Here is a 21,075-nt window from a genome sequence, read left to right as displayed (position 1 = left end):
CTAATGTTTATTTCACAATCACCAGAGAACCACCTTCTTGCAACCAAAGATTGCTTAAGGGATTTTTTTCCCCAGTATATCAGGCTGCCTACTCATACTCTTTTTTCCACAGTAAATCAATATTGAAGGTTCAGTCTCAGACACTGTCATAAAGTTTTAACCAGACTTTGCTCAACAAAGTACTACAATAAAACACTTCTAAAATTTCTGAAAATGTCTGCAGAACATAAAACACAAAACCGTGGCAGGCATATCAAAAGACACAATGTTTCAAAACTCCTTTTTATAGTTTATTTTATTGATTTTTCTGTGTTATGTTGTTGTTTAAAAGTAGGATATTAATAATTAATCATAATAGAACACCAGGGAGTTCAGAGTTTTACATTACTTTGTACACATTTCTTGGTAGCAAGGCAAACTCTGGGCTTTTTTAACATCTCAGTACCTGATTTTTTGTATGTTTTCTAAAACCTGCAATAAAATCTGCTGGTGAAAACAGTGAGATTTGCAGAGCAGCCAGTGATAGCAAGGACTCTTTAAAATTGTCATTCAAAATGACTTTTAAAACATTCCTTTAAATTAATATTATTGAAGAAAATCTTATTGAAATTAGGATTTTATTCAGGATGATCCTGCTTCATTATAATGCAAGAATCTTTACAGATCAAGCTTCTTTAGTAGCTAATTAATCTAAGGATGTCCTCCAGCAGTTTCCCGAAAGAGACCAGTTTCAACAGCATAGCTTTATTCATATTCCCACAATAATTTGTTTAAAGTAATGCCTACACTTCTCAGTTTCAAAGTAGTCTCCACTTACTGGTAATTTTTCTCTTGTAATTGGAAGTCCATTGTGTCGACTTCATCTTCTTGTAGTCCTCTCTGTTCAAGAATACAAAGATTCAGTCCAATTAACCGAATAATATTTCTTACAACATTAGTGATACATTGTTTTTTAAGACTTTAATTTTATATACTTTCTAGTGTGATCGTGTCTTCATTTTCCTAAAAGTACAGAATTTCACAAAAATGTCTCAGAACTTAATCTCAGAATTGTGTTGAGTGAACATGGCTGACATATTTCACATTAGAGTCCCACTGCACCTTATTGATACTGCTGTATAAAATATTAATGAAAAATGTTCATTCAGTTCAACTTTATTGTCATTAAACTTACACAGGTGCATAGTATAATGAAAAGTGTTTCTCATTAGTCACTCAGGTGCAGTATATAAATAGGACAGAAGATAAGACAATAGACAGTAACACAATAGCAATAACAGTAACATGTAATAACATAACATAAATAACATGTATTTAGTACTTTTTAACTTTTTTTTTTAACTTAGTACTTTTCAACACTTTTCAATACCAAATAATTGAATGAACAGTAGGATCAAGTAGTGTACTAGATTGTTATTAAGTGCACTGACAGTGAAGGCCACTGTATCTTATTACTTTGAAAGCCACTTAATGATTTTCAGTTGTAATAATGCTATAGCTCTCTATTATAAAATGTTGTTGTAATGACATTTACCTTCATAACAATACATACATAAATATAAGCATACAGTATATGTATAAATATGCAGTGAATAACTTTATTTAAATTGTGAAAAAGACTTTCACCAATCAGAAAACAAAGTTACTGTATATTTAAAGGACTTGTGTATTATATTTACATACAGAACATGTACAGTATATACAGTACCTTTCAAATTTTGCACAGAATAACAGCTGTGGTAACTAAGATCTGTGCCTTGTGTATGTAAGCAGAGACTGTTGAGTTAACTCTATGGCTGACTTTTCAGGGAGATATACAGTATATTGTATTCTGTATGGTTGGATGTCAGACTTTCAGTATGCAGCACCCCTTTTCAAGTCCCTCAAATTATTAAATTGTACTATTATTGGGAATATTTTCTAGTCCTTTGTGTACTTTTTTGTATGTTCTACATCAAGCACTGCAAAATAAATACTTGCTTGTTAACATCCTTTTCAGAGAAAACATTTATAGCTGTGAAACACCAATGCTATGGTACTGTTGATAAGAGGTTTCTGAGGGGTTCTGCTGTAACACTTCAGCCAATATTGTAAACAGGCAGAAAGCAGATGAGCCTCTGAGCTGATGTTATTTAAAGCACTTCTTGTGCCCTTGGTATGATTAAACACCATACTGTATATTATCTGTAACACACTTTGAAAAAATAAACTCAAATGTGTTGGAATGAACTATATTTTTGTTAGAAAAAAAAATAGTAAAACCAAATTACAGCTATATTTTCAGGCCTTAGAAACATTTAAAGTTTGAGGCTTTGTAGTGATAATGTGACATTATTTACAAGACAAGTGTCCATAAGTCACAAGTTGTCAAAAATAATTAGCTTTGAGTTGGAGCAGTGTGGAGGATGATTTTGAAGCTGACATATCTAAGGGCATTGTGAGATAGATTTGTTACACCAATCTGACAGAATTCATTTATCCTGCAGGTTTATAATAGAGAGGTGGGGGCCAGTTTAGTAATTTATGTGAAAGAACCTAACAGAGATCACAGAATTTCCCATAAGCTTATCAAAAAATAAATATTTACATCATTTTCCTGCCTTGCCTGAAATGATAAATAATTCACAAGGGATTCCATTTAAAAAATATTCTTTAAACATGTACGACTTGTTCCAGACCTAATTAGTAAATTTTATATGTTCCCTAGGCGATGCTGCTTTGTACTTCAGTACAAACATTGAGTTTCTGGGTCACTTCCCACTAGTGATTAACCGATACACATATTTTCCTTTTGTTTTTTAAAGTTTTGTTTGAAATGTAAATGGTCTCTTAAGTGATCTTTTATGAATATTATCCTAAATTTCATTAATCACATTAATTGTGTATTTAAGACATCTTCAATGACTAACAATTGCTTGTTTGTTTTACACACAACACCCTGCAAAGACACAGTGTAAATTGTAGAGAAACATGTAATTCTACAGTAACTAAAAAAAATTAGCACTGTACACTTTTCATGTTATTTCATACTTTGCTTTCAGTGGATAACCTCATAATAACAATATTTTCTTTACAGAGGTATGCAATCAATGAAGCAGATAGTGGCTATGTTGTTGATGTATTTGTGTTTGTTGATGTACTGTTTTTAGTATTTAAGGTAATTTCTAAAAATTTCAATATCAAAATATAACATTTTTGTAGTTCACTGGAGTACAGATCTGTAGAAGCTGGATCTATTCCAGGCAATGTGCTTCAGAATAGCTATAATCAAGACACTGAGATTTAACAGCTGTGCATATCCTTGTATGCATGATTTCCCAATGACTTCTAATGCTTTTCACCGGCACACTAGTAAGCATGAAAATTTCATTTTGCAGCTTCAGAAATGTATTCAATTTCTCTTCAAGGTGATAGTTAACCCTTCACTTTAGCTTCTCATCATAGCATTGTACTTTATTTTGGTTATTTTGGTGTTGTGGGTAATGCAGAAATCCCTAAAAATGCTAAGGATTATGCAGGAGGCTAAACATTTAGAGAAGATTGAGGACAAACTCCTAAAGTGTCAGAGAAAAGTTGTGCTGCTGCCTTAGAAATGCATCTGTAAAAGCTAGTAGCGTTTAAACTCATCTACAGTATTAGCCCTGTAGGTAAATTACAGGCTGGGTGCATGTCAGTTTTTAGGATCAAATGATAGGGTGTTTTGGGTGGCACAGTGGCACACTGGTTAGCATTGCTGAATCGCAGTGCCGAGGGCCCTAGGTTGAATACCCAGCTCTGGGGTGTTATCTGTATGTTCTCCTCATGTTAAGAGGGCCTGATACTTTCCAGTCCAATGAAAAACTGATAGGTTAAATGCCTTCTGTAAAATTTGGACCTCTTTTGAGTCTGTGTGTGTGTCTGTATGTACCATGGTGTCCCATCTAGTGTGTATCCCACCATACACCAGTCGCTTGCTGGGATAGGCTCTGGCAACCCTGAATTGATAAGCTTTGAATAAGCTTTTGAATAAAATGTACTGTTCTGTATGTGCACCAGAATATCAAAATAATTAATAAACGCAAAATGTCTTGGTAGACAAATCCATAACCTTACAGCAAAAATAAAAACACGTTGTTGTTATCAAACAGGTGAAATACCATGAAAGTGGTGTCTCATTTTGGATTTTCAATCATATGATTAAAAATGTGTTAAAAAGCAGACCATTGAGAAAGAGCACATCTGGTCTAAGAATGGTTAGTTCTGTGAATTTAAAATAGAATGTTTTTTTTATTTTTCTTAAACCTAAGTAATACCTTAAAAACAGAAAATTGTCTGCTGTGAAACAGAGTGTGATTTTTTTCTACCTTTTTGTAACTTAGTGTCAAGACAAATCTCACTCTTAATTAATGCCAACTAACAGGCAACAGGCTTTAAGTAACATCATTTGTTCTGGATAAGAAATGCACCACGCAGTACTCAAAGAACAGGTCTTCAGACGTTTAATGGGAATCTGTAAAATGTATGCAGTCATTTCATATGCATCTATTTTTTTAGAAATCTTGCAGCTTGAGTGAGTTATATCCAAATTACAATGAACTTTGCATTACTGCAAAGAACACTAGTAATTGATAGAAATCCAGCTTCATCCTACCTTCTGGGAATTTTACAGGAATATCTCTAAATTTAATTTATTTGTTACCTTTTAATGTTCTTATAGATCCAGGAGAGCTGTAACACCATTCTTCAGCAAAGCCTTCATCTTAGTGCTTTGAGGTGGTAAAATAATTTAGGGATTTTTTCAGCCAAATTTTAAAATGTAACTGCTTCCAGAAATAAACATAGTTTTCCAAAAAAATATTTCAATGTCTTTGTAGGAAAAGCACCATTAATTCAGGCTTGCATTTGATATCAGCAAACCTTGTATGAAGTGCTCAGTATATTTTCTGACATGGCTGCTGTTTTTGGGCAGAGAACAAGCAATTCAGAAAAAAACATTTCCAGAAAGGCAGTCTTGATGAATGGTGTCCACATACTGTAGGTAAGACAAGTTAATCATTCTTTATTACTGCCTGGGGTATGTAATATAACTTCTAAGTTTTTTTTAGGAAACCAAATAAAAAAATAAAGACAGATTTAAAAAATCACCTTAAGCAAAGTACAGTACGGTATCTCTGTGGCATAAGGGCATTTTTGATTGGTGAAGTTTGAATAGTTTCACTCTTGCAAAAACCCATATCATCAGGGAATTTTTATATTTCTACTGTACATAGAAGCAGTCTTGATTGTGTAAAACAAATATTCTAAAAATATCAGTCAACCAAATTTAATATGTAACCTTTAAAAAATCTGTGAATACAAACTGGATCTTTAAAATACAGGTTCAAACTTGTAGTCTAGCTGTACAGATTCAGAACGCATAGAATTAAAACTTCAGTATCAGTAAACGAATACATTTCTTAAACTGACGTCTGTTTTGAATCCCCTTACTATAATCACATGAAAGATGTGCAAAAAATCCACTCTCTGATTCAAAGCTTTTATTTCTGCAAACAAGCACTCACACAATTCATGCAACCCCAGTATCTAGTATTTTTCTCTAAGGAAAAACATTGGTTATTGTTATGTTAATAAATAGTATCTTTATATACAGTACCCTTTCTTCATTTTGCCACCAGCCTGTATACCATTTTCTAACCGATACCTCACATTTATCAGTACAACATCACATATATTGAAATAAGAACTATTCAATTAATAAACCCTTGAATTATGCAGGTTGTTACTTAGTTACAATTTGTGTTAAATGAGTGATCTATAAGAGGTGCTCATTTTACTGCAGGGTACTTTAAGAACATACAGTAGTACCTTGCTGCAAACAAGAAGACCATAGCCACATTAAGATGTTATTACTTCTGACATCACTTCTCACTTGTTCATACTCCAAATAATATTTTGAGAATACATAAATGGAGTTAATATCATTGCAACTCATGTCATATTATATAATTGTTATTTACTCATGTGTAAGTATTTTTATAATTTCTCCTACTGTGAGGAATGGCAAATGAAATTATTCAGATTGCTTTAAATTATTATGGTGGTGTAGTGTTATCATGTTATCAGTTATTATAACCAAATTAATTTTCAAAGGTATGTTTTGAAGCAATGAAGAGAAAAACTATTCCGTGAGCATGTTTGAAAGTATGCTCTACTTGCTATGAAAGTGAAAATCTATCAAAACAAGACACACCTACAGGTTTTATGACTGTAAAGTTAATCTAAACAAGTCAAACATCAAAAATAATGATGACAGAATGATTGCCATCTTGTCAATCCCTGCCACTTCATGGATAAACAGAAATACATATATGAACAAGCAGAAGTTAGACAAGATGACAAAAAACTAAAGGCAACAGCAAACACTGTAGAAGCAGCAAAGGGGGTTACAAAATGATACATTTGTAATACACAGGACTGGCCCGATACCTGACAAGTAAAATTCACGGAAGACAACTACAGAGTATTGCCTGCAGGTAGCAAGGCAGATAAGAAACATTGATCTTGACAAATTGAAAAGCTTTTAAGTGTTTATGCCTATTGTCACCCAGACAATCTCTGAAAATTGTAAAAAAGGGCAACAAGATATTAGGGTATTAAGGAAAGAGTGAAAATTGTAAATCAAAGGAAGTTTAGATTATATTATGTATAGTAATAGAACTTTGAACAGTTGCCATGGTACAGACATGACATTGCTGATCTGGATTCTGTTCAACTAATACAAATATGTTTCTTGGCCTCTCTAAGGAATGACAGAAATGGATATTAAATATCTTTATCACACTCTGTGGGGAGATTATACAGATTCCGAAAGGCAAAGTAATCCCAGAGGACTACTTCAGGACCAACTGTCAATGTTCTGAGGACATGAATGAAAATTAAAATTGTGTAAATTTAGGCCAGAAAAAAAATAGATATTATTTATATATAGATTATATGTGTATACAAAGAGCCAGTCAGACATATTTTTGAAGTAGATTCTTTGCAATCTTTATTACAAATTAGTTGTTGAGATCTGTATATGACCATCAATAAGGTCACCTGGATATTTTCCTGAAATATAGCTAAGAAGGGAATAAACAGCCTAAGTAATTGAGAAGACAAAATACTGACTGTCTTAAAAGAAAATATTACAGGAAATATTTTGCTACTTTTGTTTGTAAGGAAATATTAATAATAATGATAATAATAATATAGCTTATGCCTAACAATTTCTAATTTCTACGTTTCTAAAACATTTTAGATCTGATGTTGTGGTACATTAGATTCAGATTCACTTTCAGATTCACTGATTCTGCAGTATTCCTTTTCACTGTTCTGTCAAGCCTCCTATACAACAATTATATGGCATTAATACCAGGGTTCTGGTAACACCTGTCAGCCAATTTTATTTAGAAAATTGTATTTTTCTTTCTAAGTCAAATAATTCAATTTTATTCTGTCACAGTCAGGTCTCTTGGGTATTTACTTTACATACCTGCAGTACTGTCAGAGTGAGATACTCAGATTGATACTGGGAGAGAGAAGCTCAGAAATGTTGAGAGGATAATGAAGCAACACTTTCCAAAGACAAACAGGACCTCATTGGCCCGCTGTAGTTTGCTTACCGGGAGTTGTTGCAGATGATGCAATACTCACATTGTTAAACAGGGTCTATCAGTATCTTGGCCAGCCAAAGTCCATTTGTTATATTTTTGTTTGTCAATTTCCTCTGCTTCCAATCCAATCACTCTTTCTAGTACACAAACTCTCAAAGATCTTTAAATAAAAGTTAACTTTTGGGTTCTAAATTTCTTAATAAACAGTCTCAAAAAGCCAAAGTGGGGACACGGTTATCTAATGTATGTTGCACTTCTATTGGATCACCACAAGGATGTCTCTGGTGCTCCGTATTGTACATTTTATACAGTTTACTAATTATTGTAAGAGCAAAAATGCAGATATACAGTACACTCGATTAAATTAGCTGATTACATGGTCCTCAACAGTTTAGAACCCAGAATATTATCAATCAATTAAATTATTTTACTAAGTAGCGTGATTAACTTTTTTTGGAGCTAAATCTTTTGGAAACAAAAGGTTTTAGTAAACTTAGCATAAGAAGTAAAATCACTGGGGTAAATTAACCTAAATACACTGAACAAACACATGGTTCCTAAAATGGCTAACAGCATTATGAAGTGTGTAACACATCCTCTCCACTGTCGATGTACACTACTCCTATCTAGGAGAGGTTCAAACAAAATATGAAAGATGTAATAAGACATCTTTCTAGAAGTGCAAGACTAAGAAAAATTACACTCAAGATGAAAAGACAAATATATCAAGAAATGTCAGAAAACATCCCAGAGAAGCAGTTACAACTACTATGATAAGCCTTTTTCAACAAAATTCTCTGATCTGATAAAACTTAAACAAAAATCATGACCTGGACATTTTAAAAACTCTGGTACCCATTTAACAATCATTAAAATATAAAATGTTTGTGTTTGTTAAAAATTAATACATGTATCTGCAAAATCTGCTATTGTGGAAATGATGACAGTCCAGAAAGGATTCTTTCAACGTTCTTACAACAAGGATGCATTCAATAGTTCTTAGACCTGAATGGCAATATAGATTTAGTTAATAAAAACCACAAAAGCTGACCTCACCAAAACAATATTGTAAGTACAGAAAAGCTCAGTGAAGCTGGCCCCCCTACATACAGCACAAACAATTAAACCACCTCCTTTATTAGAGCTACATTTGTGCTGGTTTGAGCCGTTGAAAGTAGCGTTTGTGCTGCTTTCATTTCCGAGATATACTGTAGAGCCTTGTTTTTTCTAGTGAATTTACTGTACATTTTTCAGGAGAAGGACTGACACCCACGCAGAATGGATAGTGATAAAACCTCCTTACCTCTCATTGTCCACCTAAAATATTTAGTAGAAACAATCGATATTTTATATTGCTAATATTTTGCAAACTGTGGCAGAAACTTTATATTAAATTTATAGTACAGTAACATCTACAGTAACAATTCAAGTCTTTTGGATGTTCAATCAATAAACGTTCTAACTCAAAGCCCAGGGTGACAAGGTGGGCCAGAATGATATAGTTTTAGTCAGGAGGCAAAATTGGATGCCAAACAGAGGTGTCATATGGGGGTTTCTCAATCCTCCCCACAGCACTGCAAACTACAAAACACATCAGGGGAACGCCCTGCAAATGATACATCTGAAAAATATATCATTAACATCAGTGTGAGATTTGTCACTCCGCTATATAGCATTGCAGATTGTTCAATGTCAAAACATTAATGACAGGTAGGCATATTTCAAGAGCATGTCTATCAGTCCTCATTCATCCTGTGCAGTACGGGAAGTTTTAGTATTGCTGGACACTAGAAAATGAATGGTTGAGGGACTTCAGTGCGGGGAAGAGAGACAGCATGAAATACAGGTACAGCTGGAACAGTTGAGCCAACACCTGTACGTCAACTATTTTGAGAAGACAATGCTTGTCTCAAAAGAGAAAAATCAACTTCACAAAAGAAAATAACACTTGGTCAGGAAAAACAGTGATCAAGGAACAAGTAAAGGTTAATTCCATGCCAAGTATTAAATTATATCCTTTTTAGAGATGGAAAATCTCTATTTCTATTTTTCTTTTTTAGTTTCCATTTCGGAGCTAACCTACACTTGTCCCATTTGCAGTCTATAATTGATTAATTAAAGCGGACACATCTCTCTGCTCTAAAATTGTAATATATACTGAAGTTAGCCTGCCCTCTTCAGTTCCTGTTGGGAAAGCACATAAACAAAGCTTCATCACAGTATTGCACTAGTGTTAAGGATCATCTAGTCCTAATATTTTTGTTCTAAATATTTTTTATATTGTTCAAACAAAATTTATACTCAAGAGATTATAATCCTGAGTCGGCATGGCATACTTTTGCCCAGTACATGGGCTTTTAAATTTTGATTAAACTGAACCAAATTGGAACCTTCGAAAAATATCAGAGTACGCAATGTCATTCAGGTGAAGAAAGATGCACTTCCAGACTTCTAATTGTGCTTCAAATGAAGGTACAGGATAAAAAATAATGTCAAGGTTTGGAATATCCATCGCAGGTTTGATAACAGTGTAGCGGCGAGGCTTATTAATAAGGCAGAATTAAGTGTTTCGGAGCTTTCCCAAATTAGGCCTCATCTCTCTGTTCTTCTCTGTGGTGCAGCCACAGAGAAACTATTCATGCAGGCTGATTTAAGGTTTCCTTTGATAAGGTTTCCTAGGACAGCTCCCAAAGGGGGATGCACTTAGCTAAGCCTGGCTATCATGATCAATGGTCATCCATTGGCGCCTATCTGTCTAGGGAGTGCCAGATGGACATCTGGACTGCATTCCTAAGTGTCAGGAGTAAGTGACTCATATCTCACCTTGATCAACCAATCAGGGACTGGTAGGGCCAAGTAACCCACGTGGGACTCTGATGCCCATGGAACTTTCAGCCAATCAACGAGCTGAAGTTCCTCCAGGTAAAAACAGGCAACACAGAGAGCCTGGGAGATTCAGGAGAATTCTGTGGACTTTTCTAAAGGGAATTCAAAGGAGAATTCCAGGGCAGGACGGCCCAGGAGCAGAAGGCTCCCAAGGGCAGGACATTCTCGCAGCGCGCCTCCTGACCATCCTGAGACTCAGCCCGGACAACCACGGAATGGCCAGTGTGTCCGAGTGCCAGAACTTTCCTTTGTTCTAAGAGTTGAGAGCGGAGGTTGCCAGAGAGTAACTAGAGGATCCACCCGAGGTTAGCACCAGCAGCAGGCCTCGTGAACAGGTCAGAACTGTGGACAGCTGAATCACTATTCAGAACTAGCTCTTCATCAGGAACGAACCGGTCCTCTTCCTGACTTGCTGGGACCCACAGTCATCTTTTCTCCTGTGCACAAACTTTGCTAGTTAAAGCCAACACTAACTAGCCGGTCAGTGAGCATCAGCAGCGCAACGTCGCAAGCCGCACAGCACAGCCTGGCACCGAGCCAGAGAGCACGGATTGGACAGCAACAGCCTGCAACTGTTTCTTTGTGCCCGCAGGAGATCTGAATCCCCAGAGATTGGATGAGTATTCAACTTCAATGCATTACAGCTCGAGAATTCAATTGTTATCCCAACCAGTTGATATCAATTTAATTCCTAAGAGTTATGTACTTGTTTTGAGTATCTAATGTAGAAGTTATAACCAAGTTCATTTATGAAACGGTCTAAATGAATGACATACTGAACGTATGTCCTCTTGATATATGTAACTCTTCGTAATTGACTGAATATATACCTTTTGAATTCTGATAACCCTCTCAATAAGATCTGTTAGGTTTATATGCATATTTTATGTATTAATAAATGTATCCTCGTGTATTAGTACCTGTGTGTGTGCGTTGTTTGAGTTATATCGCATGGTTGGATTCTAAAGCCATCAAAAGAATCAATTTTGTGATTTACTGCCACAATTAATAATTGTCCCAGTAAATGCCCAAACCCTACAGAACAGGTGCCTTCAGAGAGCACTACATTACATTTTGGCTATGGCAACATTACATTTTTGGCGTCCCTGGGTGGGCGTGGCAAGACTGAAATGAATCAACCAAGCGGAATAATTCAATATAAAACGCCGCGGGTTTCATACACGACAATACAGTGTGCTGAAAGCCGAAAGGAAAAAAAGTTCCCCTTGCTCTTTAAGCAGTGCTTGATTGTTTTGTGATCTTTTGCGATCTACCGGGTTGATTGCATACTTGATCTTGTGGTTTTCTGTGGTAAAACTGATTTCGTACTTAAAAGTAATATTCTTTAAGTTTAACGATGGTTGCTAAAAGGTCTGAATTCGAGTCGCTATTAAGCACTCTCTCTAGCAGCGACAAGTCTGACCACGATCTCTTCCATATCTCCGTCAGCGGAGAAGCTAGAAGAATAAATCTCCATTCTCTGAGAGAGCTAGCGAAGGACATAGAGAGATTTGACCCTGCAGTGTCAGAGAATAATATCGAGAGTTATATTCAAGACCTCAGGTATACCCTGCAGTACCTCCCAAACGCCACAGAACAGGAGAAAGTGTTTCTGGTCAGGAAAACTACCAGCAGAGCTGTACATGAGTGGATGACTAGGCAGATGAAAGAAGTCTGTAATGATTTTGAGGAGTTGTGTCAAGCACTTATCGAAGAATACAGTGCGTTTATTGACCCGACTGCCACGATAGCCGCAGCTCTTAACATTAAGCACGAGAGAGCAGAGTCCCCTCGCGAATATTACGAGAGACTTAGACGAACTTATTTTGCAGGGCGAAATGATGAGGGTTGCGAAGAGAACACACATTTCAAGGGTTTATTCATTGCGAATCTCCACTCGTCAGTCAGAAAGATGATCTTAATGCATACAGATGCACAGACCATGAAAATGACTGATATTAAGAGATTCGTGCAGAAAGCCTGGGAGTATGATGTCCAAAGTCGCTCTGAGCAAAAAGCTGTTAAAGTGACTGTGTTCGCCGTCAGAGCCAGCAGGGTTAATTCCCCCCTGCTCGAAGGAGCACAGGCTCCTGAACTGGCTAAGCCCCGTTCCAAAGCAGGCACACAGGACCGCACCCAGCGTCCTAAGTGCCATGAGAACACCGGGAGAGGGAAAGGGCTAGAAAAGGCTGAACAAAAGGATTCAGAAGCCGCCCGCCTGGCCAGGCTTGAACAAGCTTTATTAGGACAGGGACAACCGCTCCCCAAGGCTGCCGGAAGCGTGAATGAGCTGATACTCTCCACTGGAGGAGGCAGAAACCCGCCCCCTCTCCCTCCCTCAGTCTATCTGATTGAGCGGAAGGGTTCCTGCCTGGATGAATTCAGCCACTCCCAAGCGAGTGCTGACTCCACCCCTGAAGTCACAGAGCAGGCAGTAAAACACAGAGGAAAAGCAAGAAGCTTTTACCTCAAGGCTGCCATGGGAGATGTCTTACACAGTGAGACACTGATTGACACTGAGGTTGAAAGGTGTTTGATGTCACACGGCAAGCTCAAACGGGTTGAAAAAGAAAAGGGCATGCGACTCAGAGAGGAACCTTCGGTGGATCACCAGAAAGGCAAAGTGTGGAAACAGGTCAAGGCTCCTAAGCCTTCTGTACAGAAGGAAAGGGGGGCCAAGAGGCAGACTGTGCTCACACAGTGCCCACCGAACACAGAAGCCTATGTGAAGATTCCTTCTGTTCCCTCTGGACAAGAAATAAAAATATTTCCTTGTTCCCCGGATATACAGGGAAGTCGTGTCCCGGCCAAGGTCCCAACAGCCTCCCTGCCACAGGAGCGGTGCTCCAAGCAGCCGCCTGATCCACCAGGTAAAGCACACCCCTCTTACATCCCTAAAGAGGAGCAGATCTCCCCACCTGGCGATGAAAAGGAGCTTTCCCTGTGCACCCTGGCACCCAAGAGGGGTCAGGAACACCACCCTGCAGTGGTGGAAGGGATCCAGATGGCAGGAGAACAGGTTGGTGATGTAGCCCTCACCCTTAGCCCTGACAGGTCCTCTATCAGTGAGGATCTGCTTGAGCAGCTATCACAGGGCCACCGCCAGGTGCCCCTGGTGCAACATTCACAGGTTAGACAGGAGGTCCAGCTCGAAGCTGAGACTACTGCGCTGTGGACACACCTGATCCCAGATTCCGATTCCCTCTGCTGTGACCCAGGGAACCTGCAGTCAGGTAACATTATTTCTCACAACTACCAGGTAGTGAGTGAAACTGACCTGATTGTTCCTGCCTCAACGGTAGGGTTTCCAACACACCCAGTCCCCAGGAAGGAACAGGGAATGAAAGCCAAGCCGGTTTTCTTACAGCCACCAGCTCAGTCTGTCAGTCTGAGTCTGACCAACAGTGGTTCAGCCAGACTGGAGCTGGATGGTCAAGTCACCCGCCTGCCAGTGCAGGACATCGCAAAGAGGGGTGTCAGAATCCCTGCCTGCACTGACATGGGCCTGGTGGGTGATAGTAAGTTCAAAGACAGTGAACTAGCTATCCCAGTATCCTATATCAGGGCAGCTCCCTGAACCCCTAGCGAGGGAAGGGGGGAGCGAGCAGGTGTCCTACACCCATGCCCAGCAAATGATTGTAAACATGCCGATAGAGGGATTCCTCAATCAGGAAGTGTGCAGGGTGGACCTGAACAGTGAGAATGGGATAACAGTCCCAGATCACTCAGGTGCTCCAGATGACTACTCAGCCGAGGGTCAGGCATGCTCCACCGCTGCACTGCCCCCTGCAGGGTTCCTAGAGCACAGGCATGAACAAATTGAAAAAGCGGATGCCCTGGAAATGGAGGAGCAGCATCAGCAGCTGCGTCAGATCTCCCCAGATTTCCAGGATGTTGGTGCCCAAGATGCCACAGGGCATACTGAGAAAGACACCATGTACACGTTGCGCCAGCTTAGAAAGGCAGAAGTCACTCAGAAGGAGATTACTGGGATCAGCCACCCGAAAAGACTTTTGGGAGGACTGATTGCTGCCGCCACTGTTGCACGTTTGCTTTTTCTGGTAGGTTTGTGTGCTACTGGCACTCTCACCCTGACTGCCCCAAGAAGGCAGGTGTCAGAGATGCCAGAGGGTAGTGACAGACTGTATCAACAGCAGCAAAAGTTGGAAAGCTTAGGGAAAACTCTACAGACAATTTCCTATGCAACAGGGTTAAACCTTATTCCCCAACCAGTGGACATGATTGTTGGTGTTATACAGTGGGTTTATGCTTGTGTGCAACAGGCCAGAATGTTGACACAAGACCTGTTAAGGGAGTTTAGTGCCACTGTAGCCAGTCTAGCCATGGCACAAATCCGAACCCACTTGATTCCACTCTTCTCAGTAGAGGAGTGTGTGACATTAACCCCATCACTCAAAGCTCACCCAGAAGGCAATCCAAGATTGAATTTGGTTCCAAATCTTGAGATGGGTATGGCTACCAAAGCTATCCATTGGCTGTGTCTAAACGATTCACCAATGAAGGGTGTAAAGCTACTAACGAGCAGAGGGAGGTTAATGAACCCCATGAAGAGCAGGTGGGAAGTAAATGGCTGGTCAGCACACCACATTTAACTGACACTGTGACTTGTGACAGGTATGATACAGCTACCACAATGCAGCTACCTAATCAAAAAGTTTTCCTGCAAGTTCCCGAGGAGGCCATAGTACAGCATGGTAACTTAACACTGTACTGTCTAGAACCAGACAATATAAGACCAAACTTGAGGTCATGGATGCCTTCAGGTGCCACACTAAGGAATTGGATAGAAATCCAAGAAACAGTAAGCCCTGAAGAGGTACAGGTAGTTGTGTTTGCTTTAATGGAACAAACCTCCAAACCACCCTAGCAGATACCCAACACAGGTGTTGTGGTTTATCGGGGGGCTGGGAACAGGAACTGTTGTTATTGTAACACTACTGCCGGGTAGCTGGATCATGACTTGGATGTACTCTGAATGCTGTACTCTTTCATCAAGATGTACTCCGGGTAGCACAAATGAGTGAAAGGTAGCATGTCAAAAGAAAGGAAGTTACTTCTTCCCCAAATATCTACTACAGAGGTATCAGATATTGACAGTGAACTTCCTGATGTGTAATTCCTAGACTTAGATAATGTCTCCTACCGTGTTTATACATACTCCAGATGTTATTCATCCTGTTTGTATCCAATGCTGGTTCCAGTATGAATTCTCGAGGGGTAATGTGGACATTTAAGATTAATGTTCTAATGGCAAGGGACATCACTTAACTCTGTTTTGTTTTGAAGGCAACAACGCCTCAGGACCTCGTGACCTTCAAAAAGGGGGGATATGTAGCGGCGAGGCTTATTAATAAGGCAGAATTAAGTGTTTCGGAGCTTTCCCAAATTAGGCCTCATCTCTCTGTTCATCTCTGTGGTGCAGCCACAGAGAAACTATTCATGCAGGCTGATTTAAGGTTTCCTTTGATAAGGTTTCCTAGGACAGCTCCCAAAGGGGGATGCACTTAGCTAAGCCTGGCTATCATGATCAATGGTCATCCATTGGCGCCTATCTGTCTAGGGAGTGCCAGATGGACATCTGGACTGCATTCCTAAGTGTCAGGAGTAAGTGACTCATATCTCACCTTGATCAACCAATCAGGGACTGGTAGGGCCGAGTAACCCACATGGGACTCTGATGCCCATGGAACTTTCAGCCAATCAACGAGCTGAAGTTCCTCCAGGTAAAAACAGGCAACACAGAGAGCCTGGGAGATTCAGGAGAATTCTGTGGACTTTTCTAAAGGGAATTCAAAGGAGAATTCCAGGGCAGGACAGCCCAGGAGCAGAAGGCTCCCAAGGGCAGGACATTCTCGCAGCGCGCCTCCTGACCATCCTGAGACTCAGCCCGGACAACCACGGAACGGCCAGTGTGTCCGAGTGCCAGAACTTTCCTTTGTTCTAAGAGTCGAGAGCGGAGGTTGCCAGAGAGTAACTAGAGGATCCACCCGAGGTTTGCACCAGCAGCAGGCCTCGTGAACAGGTCGGAACTGTGGACAGCTGAATCACTATTCAGAACTAGCTCTTCATCAGGAACGAACCGGTCCTCTTCCTGACTTGCTGGGACCCACAGTCATCTTTTCTCCTGTGCACAAACTTTGCTAGTTAAAGCCAACACTAACTAGCCGGTCAGTGAGCATCAGCAGCGCAACGTCGCAAGCCGCACAGCACAGCCTGGCACCGAGCCAGAGAGCGCAGATTGGACAGCAACAGCCTGCAACTGTTTCTTTGTGCCCGCAGGAGATCTGAATCCCCAGAGATTGGATGAGTATTCAACTTCACTGCATTACAGCTCGAGAATTCAATTGTTATCCCAACCAGTTGATATCAATTTAATTCCTAAGAGTTATGTACTTGTTTTGAGTATCTAATGTAGAAGTTATAACCAAGTTCATTTATGAAACGGTGTAAATGAATGATATACTGAACGTATGTCCTCTTGATATATGTAACTCTTCGTAACTGACTGAATATATACCTTTTGTATTCTGATAACCCTCTCAATAAGATCTGTTAGGTTTATATGCATATTTTATGTATTAATAAATGTATCCTCGTGTATTAGTACCTGTGTGTGTGTGCGTTGTTTGAGTTATATCGCATGGTTGGATTCTAAAGCCATCAAAAGAATCAATTTTGTGATTTACTGCCACAATTAATAATTGTCCCAGTAAATGCCCAAACCCTACAGAACTGGTGCCTTCAGAGAGCACTACATTACATTTTGGCTATGGCAACATTACAACAGCAACACTAAAGTTAAGACTCAAGTCAAAGCTTCTGTTCAGAGCATAATGTTAATCTTGCAACTGCTCAGCATATTGCATTAATCTTAGTTTCAGACGGACACCTAAAAAGAATAGAAGTTATATTTGATTTGTTCTGCAAAGAGATATGAGTTTTACCAGCATTGCAATATGATCCAGGTCTATAAATACCAAAGATTAAAGGTCCTACCACAGAACCCTGTGGAACATCAAAAAGTGGAACAACATCAGAAAAAGAAGGATATTAATTGTCCCACAATCGGTAAATCATTAAATATTTAATGTTTCAGTTCTGTGTCTCTGTTGAAACCCTGTCCCAATAGGATTGAACAGCTCATCATATGAAAGATGAGATTGCAATTAAATTAGTAATACCACAGTATTTTGTATGTACTTCTGCAGATTTTTGTAGCACAGGTTAGAAGGCAGCAGACTATTAGCAGTCTACAGTAAGCCTAATGTTGAAGACCAATCTTCAGGGGATTTGTTAGTAACAAATACAGTAGATAAAGAGCTGGGAAGCTAGAGAGTATTAATATGGTTGAGGTTCAGGTTGTAGATTGCATTTTAGCTACTAATACCAATAAATGATGATTGCAGGAGGTGAGGCCTGTAACTGGCTGTTAATAATATCTGTTTAATAATTTAGTCAAATTCTAAATATGATGAAACAAGCCAATGAATATAAGCAAGAGCACACTTTGGCATTCACTCATCTGACAGGAAATTACAGCTTTTGTAAAAGGAATGAACCTGGAAGGCTGCTGCAAGGGTGTATTTGGTGTGGAAGGAGGGTTGCTAGAAAAACAAAATGCACGCTAAGTTGTGGGGAGCCAGCAAGTATTTACAGTATACAGTATGTAAGACAGGGGAAGTGCAAGCTGAAAATATGACCTGCTCTGTTAAAAAACACCCTTTTGTTTTAAAATAATTACTTGTGTGTAATATATTACTCATTAGTGAGGACTAAAAGCAGACCAATAAACTGATTTGAACAGATTTAATGGATATTGCTGAAAAGAACTGTTAGATTACAGTGACTATTCTCAACAAGACTAGAATATAAGGTAGACCTGGCTGCCTTAAAGACATCCCCAAAGACCAGCTAATGAGGATTTCAATGTGGATCTTTATTTTCAGTGATTCTCATCCAGCTCTCTCTACAAAACATTTTTACTTAATTTAGTCAAATTGCGTTTTTTCTTTTTTTTTGGATCCACTCCAGTAATGCTTTGGTTCAATCATACCCACAACTGTTTTCTTTGCTTTTATAAGCTCTTATTGATACCATCAACCATGTATTCCTCTTGTTGCTGCTGTGAACATATTTTCACAAAAAAGGACATTAAAAGGAATTATTAAACTGTAAATGGTAAAGACATGGAGAAGGATAATTTTGTTAAATGTTCCTTTTATTGCACGGGAATTTTATGAACTGATGGTGACATTACTATTTTTGGAAAGAATGTATGCATTTTTAGTCCTTTCCATAAAAAAAGCTTTTAAAAGCGCAAAACACACAGATATTCGGAGACTGTACTATATTTGATTTTTATTGCTGAGCAAAATGTTCTACTCTACTGTTCTAATTTATCATCCATTTTTCCAGTGTTCATATTTAAGAAAATAAATATTTTGCAGTTCAAACAGCAATTCTCTGCATTGTGTTTTTTTTGGGGGGGCCAGATTTTATGACAACTAACAATGGTATTTTTTACATTATGATTAAGCTTTTGTGTGGAACATTTGTTAAATGACCAGCTATTGTTGAACTGCTTTTCATGGTTCCATTATTTTGCTCTTTTGGAATATCTGATACCACACATCTCTTTGAACACTTGGCTGTTCTTTTGTGTGTGGGACGATTATTTAATATTTTATAGATCTATATCTTTTTGGCACTTACCATTTGGTTTCAAGGCTTATATAATCTATACTGTACAATAGCTCTGTGTATCCCACACATTATGTTACAGCATTTAAAAAGTGACCACATCCATTATGGAGGAACCACCGCAGCAAAAAACCTCTTATTAATAATATACTCCATTACTAATGGCTTTTACGTAAAAAAAAAAGGGAGCACATTTTACATAACATTGCCTGTGGAAGGATGTGGTAAAATAAAGTTACCATGAAAGTGACAAAGACCAATAAAAAAAAATGTATTTTTATTTCTTTGATTCTGCATGTACATACTGTATACATGCTTTGTGTAGTGCTATATCTGCAAAAAAGCTAAGGAAACCTTGTTGTCCTTAGTTCCCAGTTTATCCAGAACACACACCCTAGATTCAAACAACAAATAAAAAAGCATTTTACAGCATATGACATTTTTGCAATTTGGCTCCTTAAGGATGCTAGGAAATCAAGGTATAATTATCTCTTAAATGGCTTTTAAATTTGTGTAACACTGCCACAGTACAAATCTGCAGGTGCTTGAAAGGAATTTATAATTCAAATTGCAATGCTTAGATATCAGCTGGAAGTGAGAAACCGGTCAGTTGTATTAAGCAAGATAAGAGACAATGATTAGTTTAAGGTACAGTGCATGTCCATGTGCAGATTTCTATGATTCATCTCATCCACAGTCTCAAGCAGTTCAAAAGTCTATGGATACTTCAAATTCCTTTGCAAATGCACTAGAGGCCTGAACAACTGTTTCCAATTTTATATTATTTAATTGTATATTTTATATAATTCAATAGTATGATTTGGAAGAACATTAATCTCAAACTTGCTTTAAATAAAATAGCAAGCCACTATTATTGGTATGGCATGGATTTGCAATTACATATAATATATAAAATGCTTGCTTTATTTAATAAAGAGCTACAGTTCTTTGAATAATGTATTTTTTTGTTGTTGCAATTGCATGTAAAGTTATTTCTAAGTTAATATTTTGGTTTGAGGTTCACACAGAAGAGTCAGTAAAGAGACAGGGCGTAAGATCTTCTCAGATTAAGTCACTAATTCTATCTACAGAAAAATAAGTCAGATAAGCAAACCTGTTCTTGGAATTTATCACAAATATACAGATGCAGCCATTCAAAATACGCGGGCGATACCGCATTATTTTCCGGTGCGCTTTACGCAGTCAACCGCGATTTACCGGTAAATACCGCTAGTTACCGTAAATTCTCCTATAATACCGCAAGCAAAATAATAGTATCCAGAATTTCCGCAAGGTGGAGCTAATAAAGCTCAACCTCTCATGTTTGAGCTGTCGCCATCAAAGTCTTTAACGAAGATATTACTAATAGTATTAATAATGAATTACCTTGGACAAGCTGTAAACTCAAAGTATTGCCAAGGTCCACATTATTTTTTTCATTGACCGTCTTTGTAAAAGTAACACCACAGCATTTCGCAATCACGCATTTGTTTCCAATCATGCAAAGTACAGTAATTTTTGAGAATCGATTCACCATGCCTTTCACATGCTCATAAAAGAGATTGATTTAGGAACATAAACATATTACTGTATGCAAACTGTACTGTATACAGTATGTATATGTATATTTAATGTCTTAACTGTGCCCGTTTAAGTATTGAATATTTATATGGAATTTTACCACTGAAGGGAAATCTTAGTAGCTGAGCATAAAAAGAATAGGAGCATACTGTAACGCGTGTGAAGGCCATAAACAATATTAATTTTGGAACTTAAACATACAGTTTATGGCTGGTCTCGGTACTTTAAAGAAAACATACACACCAGTATTCCA

At 38.3% G+C, this 21,075-nt stretch overlaps 1 protein-coding gene across 1 annotated transcript in view; it reads right to left on the bottom strand.

Annotated features, from left to right (window-relative positions):
• Positions 1 to 42: 42 nt before the first annotated feature.
• The window catches only part of tmx4 (thioredoxin-related transmembrane protein 4), a 54,770-nt gene continuing 33,737 nt past the window's right edge, over positions 43 to 21,075 (bottom strand). The window contains exon 9 of the mRNA XM_088625589.1: positions 43 to 879. The gene's annotated coding sequence lies outside the window, so the exon portion shown is untranslated. The remainder of the gene's footprint in view (positions 880 to 21,075) is intronic.

The sequence above is a fragment of the Lepisosteus platostomus genome, chromosome 3 (assembly GCF_059453375.1).
Source record: "Lepisosteus platostomus isolate fLepPlt1 chromosome 3, fLepPlt1.hap1, whole genome shotgun sequence".
Classification (NCBI taxonomy): domain Eukaryota; kingdom Metazoa; phylum Chordata; class Actinopteri; order Semionotiformes; family Lepisosteidae; genus Lepisosteus; species Lepisosteus platostomus.
The sequence above is the reverse complement of the archived record's forward strand: the minus strand, read 5'-3'. Positions and strand labels throughout refer to the sequence as shown.